Here is a 25757-nt window from a genome sequence, read left to right on the forward strand (position 1 = left end):
TGAGAGAGTAGGAGAGGGAGAAGAGAGAGAGGCAGATCCATGGAGGTTGGAGAGAAGAGCAGAGAGTTTAGCTGGAGATACCTGGGAGGGAACAGGGACATGAAAAGGGATAGAATTCATAGATGGTGGAGCCAAGGAATGGAAGAGAGAAATCTGGGGTTTGTTAGGGGACCATTCTAGAGAAACATTTCTGGAAGTGAAGTTGGATGGAGATTTTGAGAAAGATAAATTTTCGAGATTATGCTTTAAAGTGATCACATTTCTGTATATGTTATATTTCACCATAAGGAAATAACTGACATTGTGGAATTGTAACTCATAACATTCTTTGAAATTTGCTCTATAACCACTTGTTAAATCCTACTTTGAAAGTTATCACTTTCTGTAGATATGTTATATTTCACAATAAAAAAGTAAAAAAAAATTTGAGAGATAAAAATTAAGATTGGAATTCATCTTCAGTTATTATTTGGCAGCTATAATATGCTTTTGTTAATGTGAATTCATGCAGAGAGTGGCTACTAGCCTGTATTTGGGTTATACTTTTAAAACTGTTTCTAAACTTTTCTTCCAATAAAACTATTTCAGAAACAAGTGAAAAGATATTTGACACCCATTAGAATGGCTGACACCCATTAGAATATCTTAAAATTATAAAATTAAAAATTTTATCTCTAACTCAAGATATTTGCTCTAAACACTTGAGGCCAAAGGCCTAAGGCAGGAACGGTGGCTGACACCCATTAGAATATCTTCAACAGAAAAAACTAAAAATGACATACCAAGGACTGGTGAGGATGTGAAGTAACAGGAACTCCTGTATGTTGCTGATGACAAGACAAGCAGCTTGAGAAAAAAATTAACTATTTCTCACGGCATCATCACAGGTCAAACATCATTCATTTATTCATAAAAAGTTAATGGAAATCTCTGAATGCACTAGTCCCTTATCCCTGGCACCTTTGCTCTTTTCCTCTGCCCACCTTCGCATCCACTCTGAAGGGGTAATTACTTCTTTTCTCCTCCCACAGCACATTGCATCTCTGAGAGTGCACCTACCACAGTGCATTGTACGGTAGCCATTTGCATGTCTGTTTCTCCAGCTAGATTATCATCTCCTGGAGGAAAGAGACATGTTATTTTTCTCTTTAAATCACTACATCTCAGAATAACATCTTGCAGGTAATAGATGCTTAGCAAATGACTGTTGTATTAGCAAGTTAATGATAATACAAGTGAGATAAAAGCTGTACCAGTGACTTCTCCTTGAGAGAGACAGGAAAGAGGAAGGTATCACAAAGGAAATAATGTCAGATTTGTGCCTTGAAGTGTGAGTAGGAGCTCACCAGGCAAAGAGGTAGGAAAAGGCACCAGGCAGATGAGCTCTATTAAGTAAAAGCATAAAGGCTCTAAAGAGTTTGTGTGATTGTAAAGCAGCAGGAAATTTGAAATGGCTGGAGTGCAAGGTATTTGGAGGGGATTGCAGGAATGAGGCTGCAAAGATGGGTTGAGGTCAGACAGGCAAGGATTTGCTAAAAGTTCAGACTGTATTTTCTAATCAATAGGGATCCATAATGGGTTTTAGAGGAAGGGAAAGACATGATCAGATCTTGTTTCAGAAAGACAGCTCTGTTGGCAGAACTCTGTCGGTTTGGGTTCCTTGTGTTTAAGCAGCTGTTATAACACTCACAAGATTCCTGAAAGACACTTCAGACAGATGCATAGTCTTAATTCCTGGTAGAGCCTCTGCTCCAGACCTTGCCCAATTTCCTAGGCTCATGAACGTGGCTAAGAAAACTAAACAAACAAAGGGCCTAAACCCAGAATTTAGATTCCAACCCAAAGCAGCCAGCTCCCTGCTTTCTCTTTTCTTAGGTCCACTCTGACCCTACTCTTCACTATCCACAAGTCACCAGGAGCCCCCAGACCTGCTCCCTACAGTCCTGGGTGAATGCTTTGACTGATGCCTTCTTCCCTCTCACTTCCTTCTTCCCACATTGTCCACACTGGCCTTTACCCTGATGGGGGCTCCTTGGCCCTTTCCTCCATTGGATTTAGTACACGACAATCATCAGGAGGGTTAGCTACAGAGTTGAGGGTGCAGAGGTAGGGTGCTGGAAGATGGTCTGATTCCCTTTCATCTATGCGCCATGGCTTTTCCCTCCCTAGCTCCTGCATTTTGTAGTGGACATCCATGGGGCAGTCACATGATTGGGCCCCATTGTCACTCCCCTCAAGCAGCCTGCTGCTCAGCCACTGAGAGCTACTCCATAGTCCCTGCACACCACATACTGTCCCACATCCCAGGCTTTTACACATGTTTTTCTCTCTTCTTTATATGACCTTTCACCTCTTAATGGTAAATTACAGAAGTAAAGTTCAAATGCCACCCCCTCTGTGAAGTTCTGCCTGCCCCTCTGTCGGAAATAAAGCAGTACCTGTAAGGGAATAAATGCTCACTCGGTTTTGGAGGAGAAAAGAATTTATTTACAATCTTGAAAGATAGGGTGTCCAGCCAAACATGTGGCAGGCTGGCGCGCCAGAGGAAGAGAATGGCAATCTTTAAATCTCCTACTCCTAATTCGCAAGTCCCTCCCCTGTTTCCCCATTGACTGGGTACTATAGAGGTTACAGCCTATCCGAGAACACTAACTAATTCATCTTTTGAGATTTTAATTTGTACAGCCAATCCCAGAGAGCCAACTAGCTCATTATTGAGATTTTGAACTGATCAGCCTATCCCAGAGAGTTCATTTAGTTTAAAAAAATTTTTTTCTTTTTGCTGTGAGTTCCCGCCTCTGATTTTACCTCATATTTCTTTACATTCCAGTAACCATGGTTACTTTTCCATATAAGGGGCTGGCAGATTCTTTCTTCTCTTTATCATGGGGCTTGTTTAAACTGGTTTTGCCTCCATTTCCCTTATTCCATGCTGTCTCTATGTGAAAACTAAACTTATCCCTTTCTTACACCCTCCAGTAGAGATTCCCTCTTTTGTTTTCTAAAGCATTTGTCCATCTTTCTGCCGAAATGCAGCCATGCATTTCAGTTTGCCTGTGCATGTGTATGACTACATTATTACATGTGAGGGCAGGCACCATGTATTAAGCATCAGTGTGTCCCCAGCACATGGCACTAGGCCAGGCACATAGTCAATTCTTCATGAATTGATTCAACCGATTGTTGGCAAATGTTGATCAGCAGAAGGAGTCACCACTGTAGTAGCACCACAGTTTTCTCTCTTTCAGCGTCAAAGGAATATTCAGAAGAATGTTATTTTCTTGAGAAGTTTGGATGCCTAATGAGTTCTCTGAACTTGAACACAGCAGGTGACAGACAACAGGGTAGGCTCCCCAGGAACCTTGGGAATGGGACAAATGTGGAACTGGAAGCAGGCTCTCAGCTAGATTTCTGGTGCACTGCCTTCTGCAGCTCTTATACTTTCAAAGTGATAACCAGGCCTCTCCATGATCAGACCTTACACAGAGAGCCGAGGGCCTAGGACTTTGTGCTGGGACTGCAGCAGAGCTGGGGAGGATGCTGCTGTGGGCTGGTGAGTCGCACAGACCCATTTGCCTTTCCCCTCTTCTCCTCTAAACCCAGAGTTTCCTCTCCAGCAGGGATTAGGGAGCAGGGACCCAGCAAGTAGCTTCAACAAACAAAATCCCTGTTTGGATTTTCCATGGCAGCTCCCTTTTCCTGGCATACCAGTCCCAGTTAGCTTTGTAAGGCTGTAGGCTTTCTCTCTCTTGCATATGCTCAATGCCCAGAATGAGAAGAGTGTCCTCTGGGCTATGGTAAAAAGTACTGAAGCAACGGCAACATGTGGGGAGTGAGAAATGCATTTGGAAGGTTTAGCTGGTGTGTCTCAGCAAGCTAGATGTGCCCAGAGCCAGCTCTACCAACATACTCCGTGTTTCTCCTATTCCTCTCCTCTGTGCTTCTCTCTTTATCATCATCAGTAATATGTCAATTTATCCTATTGCTTAAGTGCAAAGAGAGGAGGCAAGCGGAGAGTGGAGAAAACAACCCCAAGGGAGTAGGAGATGTCTGGAATGAGTTTGGGTGATCTAGATTAGGGAACATTCTAAACACCATTCATTCAGTCAATGACTATTTAAGAACCTGGTATGGGAGAGATAATGGGTCCTTTTTTCCCTACAAGCAAGTCTATTACTAGACAATGCTTGAACCCTGGTCAATCCCTTGTATTTTAGAGCTCTTTTATATTAATTATCCAATTTTATGTTCACAAAATCCTGGAGGCAACAAGGCTGCATTATTCTTCCATCTCTGTGATGGAGGGGAGGCCTGGGCCCAGGGTGGTGAATCCACTTGCCTGAACAGGACCTGGACAACAGTGTCCTAATGATGGGGCAGCTAAGTTGGGGCTCTGCCTCTGCAGCTTCTAGTCCAAGTCCTGCTGCCTCAGCAGGCCAGCCACTCCTCCCTCTCTCTGGAATATTGTAATTAAATGAGTTATTTTTACAATATTATCTGACCACAGGCACCCTTCCCAGTGCCAACTTCTGTAAAGGAGGAAGAAATCCTTCCCTCAGTAGTCAGACCCATGAGCTGGCGCTGCTCCAATCCTGAAGACCCTGTGGAAGTTTGTGGTTCAGAATAACCCTAACCCTAACCCTAACCCTAACCCTAACCATTGGGAACAGCAGAGCTATGTCATTGGTTGCCCTTACTAAGCATGCAGTTAAGACAAAGAGTAGATAAGTTGGATCTTGGCTTAAGGTAATAGACAAAAGGGAATAATAGAGTCAGCTAGAGCCTTGGTCACAACTTCAAGTGGATGAACCAATGATTTAATTAATACTCACTTATTCAATTCTGACTGTATGTTAAGTTCTGTTGCTTCAAAATCTCATTTAATCTTTACAACATTTTTTTAAATCTTCATTTTATTGAGATATATTCACATACCATGCAGTCATACAAAACAAATCGTACATCCGATTGTTCACAGTACCATTACATAGTTGTACATTCACCTAAATCAATCCCTGACACCTTCATTAGCACACACACAAAAATAACAAGAATAAAAATTAAAGTGAAAAAGAGCAATTAAAGTAAAAAAGAACACTGGGTGCCTTTGTTTGTTTTCCTTCCCCCATTTTTCTACGCATCCATCCATAATCTAGACAAAGGGGAGTGTGGTCCATATGGCCTTCCCGATTACATTGTCACCCCTCATAAGCTACATTTTTATACAATCATCTTCAAGATTCATGGGTTCTGGGTTGTAGTTTGATAGTTTCAGGTATTTACTGCTAGCTACTCCAATTCACTAGAACCTAAAGAGGGTTGTCTACGTTGTGCGTAAGAGTGCCCACCAGAGTGACCTCTCGGCTCCTTTTGGAATCTCTCTGCCACTTTAACTTATTTCATTTCCTTTCACATCCCCCTTTTGGTCAAGAAGATGTTCTCCATCCCACGATGCCAGGTCTACATTCCTCCCCGGGAGTCATATCTCACGTACAACAACATTTTGAAGTAGGTTTTATCATCCCCATTTTTTTCCAGTAAGAAAATAGATGCTAAAAGAAATGTAACAAAGAATCCAGCCTCTTGCAGCTGAAAGTAGAAGAGCCATGCTTCAAACCCAACAATGTTTGACTCCAAAGCCTGTGCTGTCTCCTAGTTTACCGTTTACCAGTGGTGGGGAACCCCACTCTAGGACCACCCCCTCCTCTCCAGAGGTGGTTTAGGCATAAGCTGTGGAGAAGAAGATCTGTGTGGGACTCACTGGGAGCTGAATGTTCGTTGGTATTTACCCAGCAGAGCAATACATATGTAGCTCTCCTGGGAAGCCCTGAGCTGAGGCATGGATTTTCTACTTGTCTTTTGACAGGTCTGGCTGTGTTGCTGCAGCTGCAGCTTGGTAAGTACCATGAGAGTCTTTCTGGTAAAGTTCTTTCTATCATGGGAAGACTTAGATGTTTTAAAACCTGAGAGAGTTGGAATTTTCAGCTTCTATAGGACATTCAAGGTTGTTATGAAATAAAAAAGGAGGAGTGTGGGAAGATGGTGAAGTAGGAAGCACTAGGAATCAGTTCCTCCAGAACAACTATTAAACAGGCATGAACAGTCTGAATCAATTATTTCAAAAATTCAGGTTTCAGTAGAACACTGTGCAGTACCCAAGGAAGAGTGAGAGGAAGAGGCTGGTAAGTTAAGGAAAATACCAGTACATTGCTCTCCCCACATGGCAGTTACCATTGCCCAGCCCCCACTCTCACAGCAGACAGCACTGGGACCTGGTCCACAGCAGAGCTTGCTGGTGCCAAAAAGAGACATAAAAATCCACTTCCCAAGATCCAGGGTGGGCACGGGCCAATTACAGATCATAGCTTTTGCTTAGTGAATTCGGATCACTGGGGGCCCATCTCTGAGGGTGGCCATTGTTCTAACCCTGCCCAGACAAAGGAGGCAGAGGAGACTAGAAGAGAGTCCACTCCTCAGAGCTTCAGAGGAAAGCTGAAGGGTTGCAGTTGCTGGGCAAATGATTTTTGACAAGGGGGCAAAGACCACTCATTTGGGAAAGAATAGTCTCTTCAACAAAGGTGCTGAGAGAACTGGATCTCCATTTCCAAAAACAAAGAAGTACCCCTACTTCTCAAAATGAATGAAAGAACTACATTTGAGAGCCAGAACTGTAGAACTCCTAGAAGAAAATGTATGGAAGCATCTTCAGGACCTTGTGTTAGGCAATGGTTTCTTAGACCTGACACCCAATGAACAAGCAACAAAAGAAAAAAATCAATAAATAGGACCTTATCAAAATGAAATGCTTTGGTATCTCAAAGATTTGTATCATGACAGTAAAATTATAACTGGGAGGAAATACTTGGAAACCATGTATCTGCTAAGAGTTTAATATCCAGAATATATAAAGAAATCCTACAACACAACAAGAAAAAGACAAACAACCCAAGTCAAAAATGGGCAAAAGACTTGAACAGACATTTCTCCAAAGAAGATTTGAAAATGGCAAAAAAGCACGTAAAAAAATGCTAGTATCATTAGTAATTACAGAAATGCATATCAAAACCACAATGAGATACCATTTAGCACCCACTAGAATGCCTACTATTAAAAAATGGAAAATATTAAATTTTGGAGAGGGTGTGGTGAAATAGGAACATTCATTCATTGCTGGTGGGCATGCAAAATGGTGCAGCCACTGTGGAAGATAGTTTGGCAGTTCCTCAGAAAGTTAAGAATAGAATTACCATATGGCTCAGTAAACCCATTTCTAGGTATATAACTGCCAAAATTAAAGCAGGGACTCAAATAGATATTTGCACAGTGATGTTCATAGTGGTGTTATTTACATTCGCCAAAAAATGGGTTGTGTAGGTTATATACATATTACTTAGAATAAAAGTTTTTGAAAACCCCATAGGGGGACTTGGGCAAGATGGCAGCATAGAGAGGAGTGGAAGCTAAGTAGTCCCCCTGGAACAACTACAAAAAACCAGAAACAACTAGTAAATAATCCAGAATAACTGCGGGGGGACAAACGAGACCATCCACTCATCATACACCAACCTGAATTGGGAGGAATGCCCGAGAACACAGCATAAAATCTGTAAGTAAAACCTGCGGAACCAAGTCATGAGACCCCCTCCCCCATAGCCCGAGCTGCAAAGCCTCGTGGTGCCAGAGAGAAGCTCTCTCCCAGCAAGCAAATATAGCTCAGCTGAGCTCCAACTGGGGTTTTAAGTAGCGAGTGTGAACTGCTCACTACAGGTAAGCATCCCCAAAAACAGACAGAGGCTCTGGGTGACGACTGACCTGGGAGTCGCCTTGGACTGCATCTGAAGGGGAATGTTTCTTTTTTGGCTCAGTGGAGAAAGCCCCAGTCATTTTCAGTTTCCAGGGCTGTGACTCGGTGAAGGGCGGAGACAGCACAAGCAGAGAGTGAGACCATTGAAATGCTAATGACCTCCATCTGGGGGGGTCTGTCTTCTTTAGGAGGAAAGGGGTGGGGCCCTTTCCATTCAGAACGAGACCCCAGAGCCTGGGGGAACACAGCCATATCTCCTCACACCAGTCAAGAATTACAGGCTGACAGGCGCCACCTGCTGGGCAGAAAAGCACAGTGACCTGAGGCATCAAAGGGTGGAGCAATTTTCTAAGACACACCCTCAGGGAAACCAGATACTGAATATTTCTCCCCTCTGGGACCTGAGCCTGTTCTGGTCCGGGAAAACATGACTTGGATAACCAAGGAAACCATGCCTAGAGAACAGAAAATTACAACCTACACTAAGAAAAACAAAGTTATGGCCCAATCACTAATGCTAAATCAGTTCAAAAAGTTTAGAGAACATATTGCAAAAGAGATAGAGGCTGTAAAGGAAGCACTGGACATGTATACAGCAGAAATCAAAAGTTCAAAAAAAACAACTAGAAGAATCTATGGAAATGAAAGGCACAACACAAGAGATGAAAGACACAATGGAAACATACAACAGCAGATCTCAAGAGGCAGAAGAAAACACCCAGGAACTGGAGAACAAAACACCTGAAAGCCTACATGCAAAGGAGCAGATGGAGAAAAGAATGAAAAAAATATGAGCAACGTCTCTGGGAACTCAAGGATGAAACAAAGTACAAGAATGTACGTATCATTGGTGTCCCAGAAGGAGAAGAGAAGGGAAAGGGGGCAGAAGCAATAATAGAGGAAATAATTAATGAAAATTTCCCATCTCTTATGAAAGACATAAAATTACAGATCCAAGAAGCGCAGCGTACTCCAAACAGAAGAGATAGGAATAGGCCTACGCCAAGACACTTAATAATCAGATTATCAAATGTCAAAGACAAAGAGAGAATCCTGAAAGCAGCAAGAGAAAAGCGATCCATTACATACAAAGGAAGCTTCATAAGACTATGTGCGGATCTCTCAGCAGAAACCATGGAGGCAAGAAGGAAGTGGTGTGATATATTTAAGATACTGAAAGAGAAAAACCGCCAACCAAGAATCCTGTATCCAGCAAAGCTGTCCTTCAAATATGAGGGAGATCTCAAAATATTTTCTGACAAACAGACAATGAGAGACTTTGTGAACAAGACACCTGTCCTACAGGAAATACTAAAGGGAGCACTACAGGGTGATAGAAGACAGGAGTGCGTGGTTTGGAACACAATTTTGGGAGATGGTAGCACAACAATGTAAGTACACTGAACAAAGGTAACTATGAATACGGTTGAGAGAGGAAGGTGGGGAGCATGTGAGACACCACAAGAAAGGAGGAAAGATAAAGACTGGGACTGTGTAACTTGGTGAAATCTAGAGTATTCAACAACTGTGATAAAATGTACAAATATGTTGTTTTATGAGGGAGAACAAGCAAATGTCAACCTTGCAAGGTGTTAAAAATGGGGAGGCATTGGGGGAGGGATGCAATCAGCATAAACTAGAGACTGTAACTAATAGAATCATTGTATTATGCTTCCTTTAATGTAACAAAGGTGATATACCAAGGTGAATGCAGATAAGAGGGGGGGATAGGGGAGGCATGTTAGACACTTGACATTGGTGGTATTGTCTGATTCTTTATTCTACTTTGATTTAAGGTTATTTTTCCTTTTGCTGCTTCCTAGCTGTCATTTTTTTTTTTCCTCTTTCTTTTGCCTCTCTACCTTCTTTGACTCTCCCTCCTGCCTTGTGGAAGAAATGTAGATGCTCTTATATAGATAGTGGTGAAGGTGGTGAACACATAAATGTATGACCATGCAGAAAACCATCGATTATTTACTTGGGATGGAATGTATGGTGAGTGAACAAAACCATATTAAAAGAAAAATGGGTTGATGACAAAACCTCGAGGGCAATATACCAAGTGAAATAAGCCAGACACATTAGGACAATTATTACAGGGTCTCACTGACAGGAACTAATTATAATATGTAAACTCATAGACATGAAATATAGGGTACCAAGATATAGGATGAGGCTTAAGAATGGGGAGTGGTTGCTTAATATGAGGAGAATGTTGAATTAGGATGAACTTAAATGTTTGGAAATGAACAGGGGTGTTGGTAGCAAGATGTGAGAATAACTAACAGCGCTGAATGGTGTGTGAATGAGGTGGAAAGGGGAAGCTCAGAGTCATATATGTCACCAGAAGGAAAGTTGGGGGTCAAAAGATGGGAATGTATAAATCTGAATCCTATGGTGGGCAATGTCCATGATCAACTGTACAAGTACTAGAAATCACTTCCATGAACCAGAACAAATGTATGACAATACAAATAGAAGTTAATAATAGAGGGGCATATAGGGAAGAACTATATACCTATTACAAACTATATACTACAGTTAGTAGTATTTCAACATTTTTTCATAAACAGTAACAAATGTACTATATCAATACTACGAGTCAGCAATTGAGGGGGGTTGGTTAGGGATAGTGGAGGATTAGAGTTTCCTTTACTTTTTTTCTTTTTTCATCTTTCACTTTATTTCTTGTCTGGAGTAATGAAAAGTTTCTAAAAATTGAACAAAAATTAAGTGTGATGAATGCACAGTTGTATGAGGGTACCCAGGGGCAAGTGATTGTACACTTTGGATCTTTGGATAATTGTAGGGTATCTGAACAATCTCAATAAAAATGAAAAAAAACAAAAAAAAAAACAAAAAAAACAAAAACCCCATAGGACTCTACAACACAAATAGGGAACCCTAATATAAACTGTGCACTATGGTATAGTTATGAAAATGTGCTTTTATCAATTGCAACAAAAGCACCACACAAATATAAGGTGTCAACAATAGGGTGGTATTTGAAAATCCTGTATTTTATGCAAGATTGCTCTGTAAACCCACAACTTCCCTAACAATTAAAGAAAAATAGGAGAAAGAGTTAGACCAACCCCCCCCACCCCCCCCACCCCCGCCACCACCACACACACATACCTGAACGTCTACATTCCTTTGAGGAAGAGATCAGAATGAGGCTGCATATAGGATCAGGGTGATCCTGTCAGGGTACAGAATTACCATTGTATTAGAATGTGTTAGTTTGCATGGGGGGATGAGTCATTAACTCCCACAGAAATTAGAAATCTTCGGGGGGAAATGGTTCCATTTTTATGCTTTATTTGCTTTTACTCCATTCCTAGGTCCTCGAGAAGGCAAAAATACTTTTAGCTTCTAGTCTTTACCTACCCAATCTGGATCCTTCTTAGGCCTCCCCCTGCAACCTCAGCCCTAAGTCCATAGAGGGAACTGAGATCCCAGGTCGTTTCTTCTTCTCCTCCCCAGGAGCCTGCAGAAAAGCTTCTGAGGGAGGCCTCTACCTCCTAGTCCTGTTCTTCCCAAGAAGCTTGTCTGTTACTTTACCAGCTGGTCCCAGTACCGCCCAGACCCTGCCAAGTACACACCAGAGAATGTGGACCTGTGCTTGTGTACGCATCTCATCTATGCCTTCGCCACTATGTCCAATAACAAGATCGTGCCCTATGAGTGCAATGATGATGTCTTCTACCCCTGGTTCCAAGCTCTCAAGCACCAGTCAGTACCTTGTTCTGGGATATGTGGGGAGTCACAGAACAGACACTCTGTGTAGACTCAAAACCCAAAGCTAGCACTGGGGCCCATCGCTCTACACAGGGCTAAAGCACTCATTATGGAAAGGGTGACTCTCCGTGAGAGAGGAATGGAAATGTCAGGTTCCCTTGACCAAAACCAAAGCTGCTTTCCTTTCCCTCAACAGTGATTTTCATCTGCCAGAATAACTGGCATCATTGCTCCAATCCTTATTTCACTTTCTCCACCTGTTACTTCTAAATTGGAACTCTCCCTGTAGAACCCTGGCCTACGTCCCTCTGCTGCTACATAACTGAGGGCAGTGAGCAAGGAAAATGCTAGAGGCCTTATAAGGAAAGCAGCTTTAAATGCTGAATGAAATTAGCCTCTGTTAATGAACTTTGTAGGATAATTATCTTCCTACTGAGATCAGGATGGGAGGAGTTAACCCTCCTTGGAAGATCCCCTGTTTTCAAATAGGTGATGTTATTTACATTGGGTAGTAATGGTGGTGGTGAGGGGGGCAACTTTCAGAATCTCATGGGTGTCTTTGGTTAAATGTTCACCATTCTTTCTATGAGGGGGTCTCCAGTCAGACAGCAAAGTTATCTATGAGAACTGATACACGTCTGTGGACACAGCTCGAGGGGAGTGCTCCCTTCCACACAGTCGTCCCTCTTGCCCACTGCTCCAGGAAGGGCCATGGTGGCCATTGGTCTGACTACTCATGCATAGGTGCTCCAATATGAGTGGTTAGCATAAGGTTGATCCTTTGAGGGGCAGGAGGAGGATCCCAAAAAGAGAGTTCCTGGGGACACGGTTCTGTCCTTTTGGTGCCAGAATCATGAGTTAGTCAGAAGACCACTTTCGCTCCATGTAGCAGTTTCCCCATGGTTGGCTAACATAGACTTTACTCTCTGTGTTTTCTCATCAGTAATGAAAATTTGGTTATGTTCCTGGCGATTGGTGGGTGGAACTTCAGCACCCAGAAGTAAGAACCTCTTCTTTCAATCAGGAGTTGGACTAGGTACTGAATTCAGAAGGAGAGGGCTGAAACTAGTTTAATGGTGAAGAAAAGGTGATTGAAGGTGGCTTGAAGATCCAAGTGGTGTATCAGCAGGAGAAATTCCAGAACAGGGAAAGAGCTAGTATCAGGAAATGAGTGAATAGAAACCAGTGCTGGGCTGATTACAGACTTATTTATCTTAAAATAGGGGCTGGATAGATCCTAGAGTTTTTGGTCCTTGGGTCATAGGTTGAGAGAAGAGAGAAGACTGAAGAAAGAGAACCAGTGTGACAGGGTAATCTATGGAAAGACTCTATGACATGGCCTACACATAGTATATGCTCAATGTTTAATTGCAATGCTTCAATTTATTTCAACAAGTATTTGTTGAGCATGTATTATGTGCTAAGTACTAAGGTAGGTACTGGGGATGTGCATCAGAGGTATACAAAGATGAAACAGCTATAGAAGAGGAGATCTTAAGAATTTATCTCCTGCTATCCAAACTGGAGCAAAGAAGCTAGACAGGCATATATTACAAGCCTGGAAAACTCATGAAGGGTATAAGATACCTTAACAAACATCTATTGAGTTGCATAGAACCAGCCACCTTTTTAGATACTGTAGGAGAAAAAAGATGAATAAAAGAGTCCCAAGAAGCGTTCTGTCTAGTGGTGAGACAAACACGTACATAGCCAACTGATTACTGCAATGAAGAATTACTATAATGGAATATGCACAATGTAATAAGAAAATGATGAGAAAGCAATGGTAAATTCTGCTTGGTTGAAAGATTAAAAGAAGATTAGGCAATGTTTCAAAAGGGCAGTGAGCAGTAAGTAGAAGTTTGTCAGAGAAGAATGGGAAGGTCATTCTAGAAGGGAAGTGCGTGAGCAAAGGCATAAAGGAGTGTGTGGGGGAACTCTGAGCAAACATGTAGCTGTAAAGCCAGATCCTAAAGATGGGAAAAGAGAAAGAGGGAGGAAAGAAGTATAACCAAGCATATTTTGTAAATGAAGGAGATACGGTTTTCTTTTCCCAATCACCGTATTATGGTGCTGTTCCTGAAGGAATTTGGGAGTTTATGAGGGGACATCAAATGTAACGGATAACTGGGTGGAAGACCCTAAAATAGCTAAGAGGCCAGTTCAGCTTTATAGACAGCTTTATAAACTGGGAGAATTTTTGTAGTATTAGCTGGAGATGCAGGTGGATTTCTGAGGCTGGGATACATGAGCTGATGAGGATTCATCTCTTGGAGCCTGTGCTGAACAAAATCCACATGTGAGGAAGAATGAAGAGGGCAAAAGGTGACAACACCTGAATTCCACTAAGGACCACACCCTCTCCAGGTCACCACCATGGCAGCCTCAGCTGGCAACCGTAAGATTTTCATTGACTCAGTGATCTAGTATCTCCGGCTGTACGGGTTTGAAGGCATTGACCTCGACTTTGAGTACCCAGGGTCCCAGGGTAACCCACCTGAGGACAAGCAACGCTTTACCATCCTGATCAAGGTAAGGACCAACAGATACATTCATATAGCACAGGACCTCTGGGGGTGTCCCACCCTCGACTGACCCCTAGTCCAAAGAAAAGGGAAGAGGAAGGAAAGGAACACTCTTTATAATGTGTGTTGAAAATTTATAATACACCAGACACTGCATTAGCCACTATGTACACATGACTCCATTTAATATTCATAACATTCAACTGAAGAATGCATTTTTATCTATATTTATTGAAATACAAACTATCAAATCATAAAGGATAAGTAATTCACTCTATAGTGATAGAGTTCTCCAAAACATCTCGCCCAGACACTGCTTCAGTGAGGAAGCAGGGAAAAATATTCCAGACAATTTAGGTCCCAAGCCTCAGCTCATGCATGCACACACACATTCACCTGGTAACACATACACTCTAGTACATGCAAGAAGACTTTTTACTCTCAATTAGTACTGTATTTTAAAATTAAAATGTGGGTCCCTTATGAGCACTGTATCTCCCCTTCAATTATTGGTAACCATAATCACCAATACTATCCTATCTTTTGCTACAGGAAATGTTAGCAGCTTTTGAAGCTGAGGCCCAAGCCACCGGCCACCCCCGTCTGCTGATCTCAGCAGCTGTATCTGCAGGCAAAGGAACCATTGACGGTGGTTATGAAATCACCAAGATTGGAGGGTGAGCCAGGCAGCAATACCCAAAGGCCTAAATAGCAGGATTTAGACCCATGGAATCCTTGGGGCCTAAGTCAGACTAAGCTTACGTGGTCTGTACATCTTTGCCTAATATTTTTTGGATTTTCTCTCCCTTCTCTTCCTCAGTGCTCTTGACTGACATCTGGTGTGTTCTAGCTACTGTATCTCCTGCTTCTGACCTGGAGGGTTATATGTTGCTTTCCAGTGGGCTTGCATAAATACATGTGGGCCCTGCCTCTGTGCTGATCCATCAAGGAGAGGAAGGATTGCCACCCCCACTGAAGGCATGGATGGCCACATGTGGGAGCAGAAGAGAAGGAGAGTTAGAGAGAGCTCTTTTTAATGAGTACAACCAAGACTATTGCAAGTTCCAGCTTGTGTTTACTAGACTGCAGTCTCACACTAAGATACAGAGGGGTGAAAAGAATCTGAATCCAGGGTATTTTCGCCAAGATTTCAGAAACAGGTAGCACATTAATCTGCTAAACTATCCTGCATGAGAAACCAGAGGAGCTCCCAAGATCACACAGCTTTTTCACGCAGAACTCAAGGAAGGTGATTTTGAATGGTCTAGAATATTGCACCTGGCCTAGACGGGCACAATGGCTAACTGGAGATTCCTGAGAATAGCAAAGTCATTTTCCTGGAATAAATACAGTTTTTTTTGTCTGTTTGAGAGCTGAGTTAATAGGTAGTCAAAATGCTTTGAAAAAAAAAAAAATGGCATTGAGGAACCTATAAATACATATGAGTACACAGACTTGTTTTGTTGGAAAAGCTAGTGCCAACAGGGAGAAATAACAGAGAATCATTTTGCAAATCAATAAAACACATTTCTTTCTTAGACCAATTGTTAGATTGAAAGCCACATTACCATAGTATCAGTCAAATGCCTGATCAGATAGTTAGTCCAAAAATATTCCAACAAAGGCTAATTGAACATCATTAATACATTGGTGGAAACTTGCATAAAACCAGTGAGTTTTAAACTTTAAAAAACCATTATAACCCCTTTTCAAATGAAATATTTGACAGATCTCCTCCACAGAAAACAGGTAAAACTGCAGCATTCCAGTTGAAATGGGAGTGGAAGGGAAAAGGGAAACAGAGTCCGCTACACTCATTCCTGCATCCTCTTCCAGGTTTCTAGGATTTTGTGGGGTATAACTGAAACAAAACAGAAACAAAAGAACCTTACACAGCCACTGCTATAGATAATCCCTTGAGGCCCTGAGAAATTATTCAGCTGCAGCCGTTGCTGGGTTCAGAGCCTCATCTAACCTTTAGCATAAGCCACAGCCACGGCCATCATCACAACTACAGCCTCAGCTGCTGTCCACCCATCCTGTGCCGTTTTCCTACCAGCCTCCTGGACTGCATCAGTGTGATGACTTATGACCTTCATGGAGGCTGGGACACCATCTCAGGACACAACAGCCGCCTGCACCAGGGCTCTGCTGACCATGGGGAGTTTGTCTACTTCAATGCTTTAAGTCAGGAGCAATAGGTTAGGACTGGGAAGCAGGCATGGGGCGGAAGGAGGAGAGGAACTGGCTTTGAACCTTCATCTGAGTGTTCCCCCAGGAATTTGCCATGAAATATTGGTGAGACGATGGGGTTCTTGCTGAAAAGCTCATCATGGGGTTCCCCACCTACGGACGGACCATGCGCCTCAAGACTTCAGATGCATCTGTGGGGGCTCCCATCTCGGGACCGGGGTCCATCGGGCCCTACACCCGGGAAGCTGGCTTCTGGGCCTACTATGAGGTAACCACCCCTGGGGGTTGCTGCAGGGGAGACTCAAGTTGGTTAGGGAGTTGGACTGGGAAACCAGTCTTAAGATAACTTCTGCTGGATGATTACCAATGTCTCCCTCTCTATCTCAACTGGAGCAAAAAGCATTCCCCAAGGAGAGAGTAAATCAACATGGGAAATGAAGGGGTTTTATACTATGTATAACCTGATCTTAGTTTGATTAAGGTAAACTCCTTTTAAGAGTGATATGAGTTTAAACCTCAAGGCAAAATTTAAAGTTCTATAATTGCTGCTTTTTAATTTTTAGAATAAAGTAGCTTTTGTCAGGATGGGACTCTCTTTTGTGAGCTCTCTATACTACTCAAAATACTTTCACTTAATAGCTCTTCCCAGATAGTTTTTTGGACACTTACATATGTCAGGCAGTGTGCTGTGCACCAGAAATACAGTTCAAGAAGACATAGCTCCTGCTCTCATGGTGCTCGTAGCCCAAGTGGAGGAAGCAAAAACACAAAGAGCTAATTACAGTTAAGTATGATTTGTACAACAATAGACTTGCTAGCATGTGACTATTTAAGAATGACAGTCACTTCTTCTCTGGACCTCTTAAAGTCTTAGTCCATCTTCTGGATTTTGCAAACTTGGATCCCTCTGATCAGATCTGCACGTTCTTATCTGAAGTCACCACCTCGTGGATTGAAAACCAGAAGTTCCCTTACGCCTACAAAGGAAATGAGTGGGTTGGGTTTGACAATACCGAAAGCTATGAGCACAAGGTAAGTTTCTTCTAAAGGACCTTAAGATTATGTTACATTATCCCTGCATGCTGAAAATTCACTATTTAAGTGGAAAGAGCCTGGGAACAAAGGCTGTGAAACTCTAGTTACTGTCTGATCTTTGTTACAGACTCACCGTGTGATGTTCAGCAACAACTCCCCTTTCTAGTCCTCAGTTTCTTCTCTGTAAAGCAAGGCAGTTGGAATGGATGACTTCTGAGCTTTCTTTCTGATGTTCTTATGAAATATGTATGTGAAATATAAATACATGCAAATACATCAACATACACCTTCTCAGATCTGTACACAAACACACACGCACTGGTCCCTAACAGACCTTTACACAGAAGCTCAAACACTTCTGGTTCTTTGTAGTCAACTCCAGGTCCTGAGGTAGGTAAAGAAACCAAATTGCAAAATTTATTTTTCCTTAACCAACCTTGATCAACTGCCCATACATGTCCAATCCTGTCTTTTCACCTCTATCCTTGCTCCTTTGACATGTTTAGGGACGGGTAAAGGTAAGACAGAGGAAGATGAGACTGGTCTGGGGCAGCAGGAGAGAGATTCTGTGTTTATAACCCTTTGTTCATAAGAGAAGGGTTGGAATTAAAGCTGCCTATGAAGGGAATACTACTCTCTTGAACTGCTAATCAGGGTGATAGAAATTCCAAACCTTTGTCATTGGAGGGGCCATGGAGGGCACCATAATACTGCTGGCACAGATTTTCAAGGTTGAGAAGGTAGGGTTAGCCACAGTCAACTGTACCACCACTAACGGAATCACGTGGGAGTGGGTAGCCTCCCTCTCTCAGACCTTGGCGACTCTTCACTTCACTCTTTTTTGTCAACAAAATTCATGCCTTGGGCCCCACGTCTCCATAGGAGTGCCTGAACACCAAGCTCTTTTTGCTCAGGGAAACTTTCTGGGAGCTATGGCAGAAGAAGTTCATTTTTATTCCTCTGCAAGAAAAGGGAGCCTAAATGTTGTTGGTTGTCTACAATGTGCCAGTTATTTTAAGATATTCCATTTACTTCTTACAACTCCCAGCTTCCAAGAACACTTGTCATTCCAAGATAACATTCCAAGATAGGGCTTGGTGGGGTTCCTCTTTTGGTGTATGTAGCAGGAACAATATAAATATGTATACTCTTCAGCCTTTAATTCTAACTTTTGTGTATTTATTGGAAAAAACAATATTATCAAAACATATATAAAAGTGTTTCTCAGAGTGTTACTTATGATTGAAAAATATTAAAACAATGAGGAAATGGTATATTGAATTATCCATGAACATGAAAGAATACTTTCAGTCATTAAAAATGATAAGTATAAAGATTAGATAGAAACATGAGAAATGTTTATTCCTGATGCTAGTGAAAAAAAAGACAAAAAGAAAAAAGAATATAGATGATTTATACACTGTGGGGACCATGTTAACAATGATGGTAGGTTCTCAAAGACTATGATTAATATGCAAGAATTAAATTGTTTTAATTCTTTAGTGGTATGATTATGTTTTTCCTTGCACTTGATTTTTTAGAAACTTCAAAAATCATGCTGCATCATGCTTTCAATAATTTTATAGTGTTTTAAAAGATAGTACTGGATTGATAGATAACACTCTTGTGTCACAGGTGGTGTTTCTGAAAGCCAGTCAGTTTGGTGGTGCCATGGTTTGGGCTCTTGACTTGGATGATTTCCTGGGCAACTTCTGCGGGGAAGGTTCATATCCTCTCATCTCCAAACTCAAGTCTCTGCTGGGGCTGCAGACACCAGGTAATTAGAGAAATCATCTGCATATCTTGAATAAAAGAAACTACACCTTAGGATTCTCTCATTGATGACCAAGGAAGCAGAAACACAAGGCAAGATTTCTGCTCTGTGTTTTTAAGTTCATTTCTAGCTAAGAAAGATTTAAATTTTCTAGTTAGAATGACCATACAATTCATTTCGCAAATTGGGACACTTTTGACTGAATAGTGTAACCCCGGGCAGTCCAAGGCCACACAGGAGATACCGTCATCCTATCTGGGGCAACCCCAGGCTTGTGAACTATTTCACCCCGAGGTGAAATGTAACAGTTTAAATGATGTAACTGGAGTCAGCAGTCTGAACACGGCTTACAACATTCAATAATTTCTCATTTGACAGCTTGAGAATCTGTTGAGGCAAATTATTTAACAAAATCCTAGAAAATACCCACTTTTTCCATTTGACAATGTGTCATGTACAATATTACTGGTTTGCTATGTAAACAAGAAAATAGTTCTTTTTGCTGGTCAAGAAATAGCCATTGTTGTCTAACTCAGCAAAGCAACTTACTACCAAATACTTACAAGATTATATCTATTTTCTTGTCTAGCTAGTGAAATAAGTGAAGCTAGCATTCTCTTCATTTTGAACAAATGATCCTGTGGTAATCTGCAACTCTGCTCCAATCTTTGGGGGACTTTGTATTCGGTTTTAACTGATTAACAAGAGAGGACACTTCTAACCTCTTATGTTTAGAAGTTTCCTTGAAGCTTTGGTGGACTGTTGCTAATGGTGTTTCTGTTGTTTTGTGCATAGGCTGCATTACTCCAGAGCCTTCCAAGCCCACACCCCCAGTACCTTCTGTGAAGGCAAACCCATCAGCATCTGTGGGGATCATGATGATCCATCCAGGTTTTTTGAATGTGCTAATGGTAACACTGTAGCCAAAAGGTATGCAGAGGGCCTTATATTAAATGAGAGTTGCAAGTGCTGTAACCGGCCTTGAACTGAAAGGATGGGCTGGGAGGGGATAAAGCCTTCCTGGAATCTGTTTCAATTCAATAAATAATATGAAACGTGACATTGCTTTGTCAATCATTTACATTATTCTCTTATTTTTTTCAGTTTAGGAAGTAATTTCAGTACTGGACACTCTATAGAGAAAATTAAGCAGACGTTCCCTTTTATTCCTAGATTTGCACTCTAAAGGACAATGTACTCAAAACTAGAGAACATATTTTGAACAAAATAAATTGAATAAATTTGAATAAAATAAATTTGTATACAAATAGAATAACTATTTTTCTTTTACACATCCTTTCTAAAACTGAGCTCACCTTATTTTCTGCTGAATTGGCTCTTACTTGAAAACCTCTCAATGAACTCTTGTTTTCCCGGTCACCCATGATTGACAGCTCATGTTCTCCAATTTGCAGGAGGTCTTTCTGGGACATATTGAGATCTTGCCCATTTGCAGAGATCAGATAACTGTCTACCTTCAAACTAATCTTGGCTCTAGTTACTAACACTTTAACTTCTTCAGTATTTAGGAAATGCCTTCCTTTGACCTTTGCACACTCCACAGCCTCCACCTAGAGAACAGGCTAACAATAGAAAAGTGTCCATACATACAGCAACTGTAATGAATGCTATTTACATTACTTTAGCCCTGTACAATGAACCAGTATGTTATAACTACCGAAATTTCTTATGTGCTGCCACGGCATCCAGTTACTTTAGTTAAGCCACTTGCCTCGACTCTGAACTTTGACCTAGTTAACAAGCAGCTCTCCAGCTCCAAGGTATAAACTCGGAGCCTAAACCTGCATCCGCAGCCACAACCCACAGCACCCAAGCTGCTCACCCAAAAGCCACAGCCAGTCCCAAATGATAAGCTAACCATACCCACCGCACTCAGACCTCCAGATCCTTTCCCTTTCCATGTGCTCGCTCTTACACTAACCAATCCTTGACCCCTGCAGGAAATCTACTACCCTCCACCCCTGGACCACCATAAAGGCCCAGTGAGCCCATGGATGCACCACTGGGCCTACTGAGCTTTCTGCTGGCAGCTAATGGTGCCCCTCTGTCTTTAGGACCTGTGAGTAACACACTGTCTTCTCATGCATTATGGCCTCCATCTCCCATTGTGTCACACCTGACCTCCACCTGGACCCAAATTCAAAATTCAACTAATTCTAAACAAGTGGCACCGCAAGCAGGGTGTGTTGGTCATGACCTTGAGAAACGATGCATAATGTCTTTTGGCTGCTCTTGGCTTACTGACTGGCTCTCTCAGATATCTAATACTATCTGGGAAATGTCCATGGCTTCCTGATGGAGAACCGCACTGCTTTGTGCACCACCTATTGCCAATGCCAGATGTTGCCTAAGCTTCCCACCCCAAACAGGTAGTTCTGTAGATCTGAGTCCTTGCCAGGATCTGCAAACAGCCAGCTCTAAAATAGCAAGAAGGGAAATGCTAGCACCGACCCAAATGGGAACGAATGGTGTTGGGTGACACCAACACTGAGTAACGTTGGCTATATAAGGAAGGGCTATTATAGCTCAGGTAATAGGAGCCAAGAAGGCAGGAGATGGGCATTTCCTGCCCTATGCTGTGACTCATGAGTGAGTTGACTAGGGCTAAATGCACATGGGACCCAGACTACATCACCTGGGAGACTGCTGTGAGAGATATAAACCACCGTGTCTGTTGACTGTGCTTCTGGGGGCTTAAACCCACTCCTAGCTGGAGGGGCACCACCTCCACAGGGAGCATAATGGCACCCTGCAAGCCATGACACTGCTAGGGTCCATGATCCTTATGCTGTTGCTCTCGCTGCTGCTGTTTCTTTTTGCCCCCAACCCCATAGGATATAGAGCTCTACCCTTGGTGCGAGGAGGACACAGAACTATTGGATAAAAAAAAAAAAAAAAAAAAAAAAGAAGGGCCTGAGCTTATTGTGCCAGCACTTCCTAAGAGAACAGAGTTAGTTTCCAAGTTGCTTAAGAAATGTAAGAGTCCCATGCAATGTGCATGGCCCCACTGGGTGCTGTTGCTTGTTAGCACACCAAAGCTCTGCTGTTACACTCCACAGTCTGGGGACTATGCCTGATCGTCTCACCACCGCGAGCCTACTGAAAACACACCCCGACCCCCATGAGGTCCACTGGGACACCGTAGGGAGAGACAGTTGCCTATGAGTCCCTTTGGCATGAACCAAAAATCTTCCCTGTCGGGAACCACTAACTTTCCCTATCTCCACGCATAAGGTCAAGCAGGGCCCCAAAAGGGAGCCCAAATTGGAAACTAAAACTCAATATCTTACTTGATTGGGGATTCAAACCATCCACACTGTAAGAAAGGGATAAGTTTAGTTTTCACATAGAGACAGCATGGAATAAGGGAAACGGAGGCAAAACCAGTTTAAACAAGCCCCGTGATAAAGAGAAGAAAGAATCTGCCAGCCCCTTATATGGAAAAGTAACCATGGTTACTGGAATGTAAAGAAATATGAGGTAAAATCAGAGGCGGGAACTCACAGCAAAAGGAAAAAAACATTTTTTTTTTAAACTAAATGAACTCTCTGGGATAGGCTGATCAGTTCAAAATCTCAATAATGAGCTAGTTGGCTCTCTGGGATTGGCTGTACAAATTAAAATCTCAAAAGATAAATTAGTTAGTGTTCTCGGATAGGCTGTAACCTCTGTAGTACCCAGTCAATGGGGAAACAGGGGAGGGACTTGCGAATTAGGAGTAGGAGATTTAAAGATCGCCATTCTCTTCCTCTGGCATGCCAGCCTGCCACATGTTTGGCTGGACGCCCTATCTTGCAAGATTGTAAATAAATTCTTTTCTCCTCCAAAACCGAGTGAGCGTTTATTCCCTTACAGGTACCGCTTTATTTCCGACACATACTTATTTTGTTCATGGAGAAAGTGGCATATTGTTGCTGAGAATCTTTGATATGGGGTCTGAGTTGACACTCTAATTCCCCCCAAATGAGAAAATTGCCTATTAACCACTAAAGACCCCAGGCCCCACCCCTACTGACTAAAACAACAACAACAACAACCATCCATAGCAAGAGCAGATGTCCATTGGCAAACAACTAATAAGGGCTGACTATTACTTAAAAGATTGAGATGATACAGTAGCCAAAGCATTTCTTTGAGCATTCAGACCAAAGAGAACCAGAGTTCGTCTCCCGCCCTGGGAAGGCCCCCTTTGACACTGAGTCATGGAAAATTTTCTTACAGGGATTCCCCTTCCCCCAGCTTACTGGGCAGCCTTGTTCAACTTTATCAGCAAGGGTCATGCTATCAGCAAGGGGTGGAGTTATTGGCAAGACATGAGGGGGACTCACATCAGAGTCACAAATCCTGGCTTATAGAGCCCAGGTGGCCATCAACCCCTCCTCCTGCATATCAGAGGCCCTGTCCCAGGCACCCCATGTTCCTGCCTGGAGTTGTGACTCTTGGGCCCATTCTTATTAAACAGCTACTCCCAGTTGTGGCACCTTTTGCTCTTATTTTCCCCAGTAGAGGTATTGATGCTTTAACATGTTATCTGGAATAAATCAAATCTTTGGCTCCCTTGGTGGGTCATGCCAAATGGGACCCCCATGGAACTGCCCCTGCCAATTAAGGTGATAAAAGCCACAAAATGCCTTAAACAAAATGCTGTGGTGCTCCAGCCTATAATTCAAGATCTCCTCAAAGACGGAATTGTTCATTATACTTACTATCTCCCCACACAACAGCCCCATTCAGCTTGTTCTTAAAGCCTCCACCAAAGGGCAATTAAGTGTCAATTATACCAACCTTAATGTACTAATCCTGCCTAACAAAGCTCCTATCCCTTGCTTCATCTAATAATAAAAAAATATATAATACACAGGAGCATGGGAAATTGCTTTGATGTGACTGACTTGGCCAACATTTTTTACTCAGTGCCAAAACCTACAAAGAAAAACAAAACAAAAAAATCCTAACCATAGCCAACAACACCTTAACAAATGGTCTTTAAAAACTGCTTAATACTAGCACTGTGTAACTAATATGCAGTCAAGGGGCAACTCTAAGGAGGGCCTCCCAGAGAACCCAGCCATGCTCATACATCATTTACAGAAAGGAGGCTGGGCAATAGCACCCTATTAAATACAAGGGCCATCGAACTGTCAAATTCCTAGGTATCATCTGGTCCTCTAAGGGCAATCAGATTCCCACCATCAAACACAAGCCCACTTTAGACACTAAGACATACACCACACTCATGAGGCATATTCATGTCTTAAAGGTAACACATCCCACATCTTTCCTTCTCTTTACAGCCCATATACAAAATCACATGTACATACATCTGCTACTCTCAACTGGGGAGAGTCCCAACAATGTACCTTAGAATTGGCACAAAAGGCCATTTCCCAAGCCATGCCCCTTGTCCCACCTGGAATGGATCTTAAATTAGAGGCCTTGGCTGCCACCAAATATGCCTCATGGTGTCCTTGGACTAAGTGCAGCAAATCGTTGCTGCTTATTGGGCTCTTCCAAAAATGGAGGCGCTTACAGGGCTACAACCAGTCAGCCTGCGCATGCAGATCCCCATAAGAGAGAAAATTCCCAGCCGGAGCTCAGCAGGGCCGTGGAAGCCTCACTGATAATATGGAAATGGTACCTACAGAAGAGGGCTAAACCTGACAAACAGGGCCTTTGCAAATTATGGGAGGATGAGGCTTTCCCCATGTTCAGTCCCTTGCCCACTGCCACTCCTGTCACCTGATAAACCAGAGCCACACCGACGCTCAAGCCAGCTAATGAAGAACCCAAATACTGCCTTGAGAAATGAGAAGTGAAACTGTCAAAATACAGCCTGGCTAAAATGACAAGACTAGCTCACCATGTGCCCCTCTTCCTTAAGAGATGCTTGTCACCGAGGGTTGCGCCCTCTGCAATTGAAAGCTGCCTTGCACTCTGCCGCCACCTACCGGCAAGCTAAACGTCGTATCTTTACTATCACACAGCAGGAACAACCTTCCAACGTCTAGAGGCCCAAGTTTGCCATCAGTTCCTTTACCTAAACTCCCATCCCACTATATGCCAGTAAGGGCCAATACAATAACAAATAGATCCCCTAGCCCAGGTACCCTTAGATAACCACCTAGCCTTAGACTACCTCTTGGCCAAAAAAGGTAGTGACCATGCCATAAGAAGCACCTCCTGCCATGTATATATTAATCTCAGGGGCATAAATTCCCCCAGAGCCCAAACCTGCACCTGCGGCCACCGCCCACACCACTGCCCACACCAAAACCCACAGCTGGTCCCCAATGATAAGCTTACCACCCCCGCTGCGCTCGGACCTCCAGTCCCTTCCCCTTTTCTCACACTTGCTTTAAACTAACCAATCATTGAGTCCTGTAGGAAATCTACCACCCTCCACCCTGGACCTCACTAAAGGCACAGGCGCACAGGTCCCTCTTGATCTGCTGGTTGAGCTTCCTGGCCCTACTGCACTTCCCACCGACCCCTCGTGGCACCCCTCTCTCTGGGGCCTGTGAGCAATACACTAACTTTCCTCATGCATTGTGGCCTCCATTTCCCATTGTGTCACACCTGACCTCCACCCAGACCCACATTCAAAACCCAATTTTATTTCAAACAGTACAATGAGATCCACTGTCTTCATTTCTAAGATCATTGG

General features: G+C 42.7%; 1 pseudogene; it reads left to right on the forward strand.

Annotated features, from left to right (window-relative positions):
- The first annotated feature begins 3537 nt into the window (after window positions 1-3537).
- Window positions 3538-21108, forward strand: LOC119513266 (annotated as a pseudogene).
- Window positions 21109-25757: the final 4649 nt, after the last annotated feature.

The sequence above is a fragment of the Choloepus didactylus genome, chromosome 2 (genome assembly GCF_015220235.1).
Source record: "Choloepus didactylus isolate mChoDid1 chromosome 2, mChoDid1.pri, whole genome shotgun sequence".
NCBI classification, from domain to species: Eukaryota; Metazoa; Chordata; class Mammalia; order Pilosa; family Megalonychidae; genus Choloepus; species Choloepus didactylus.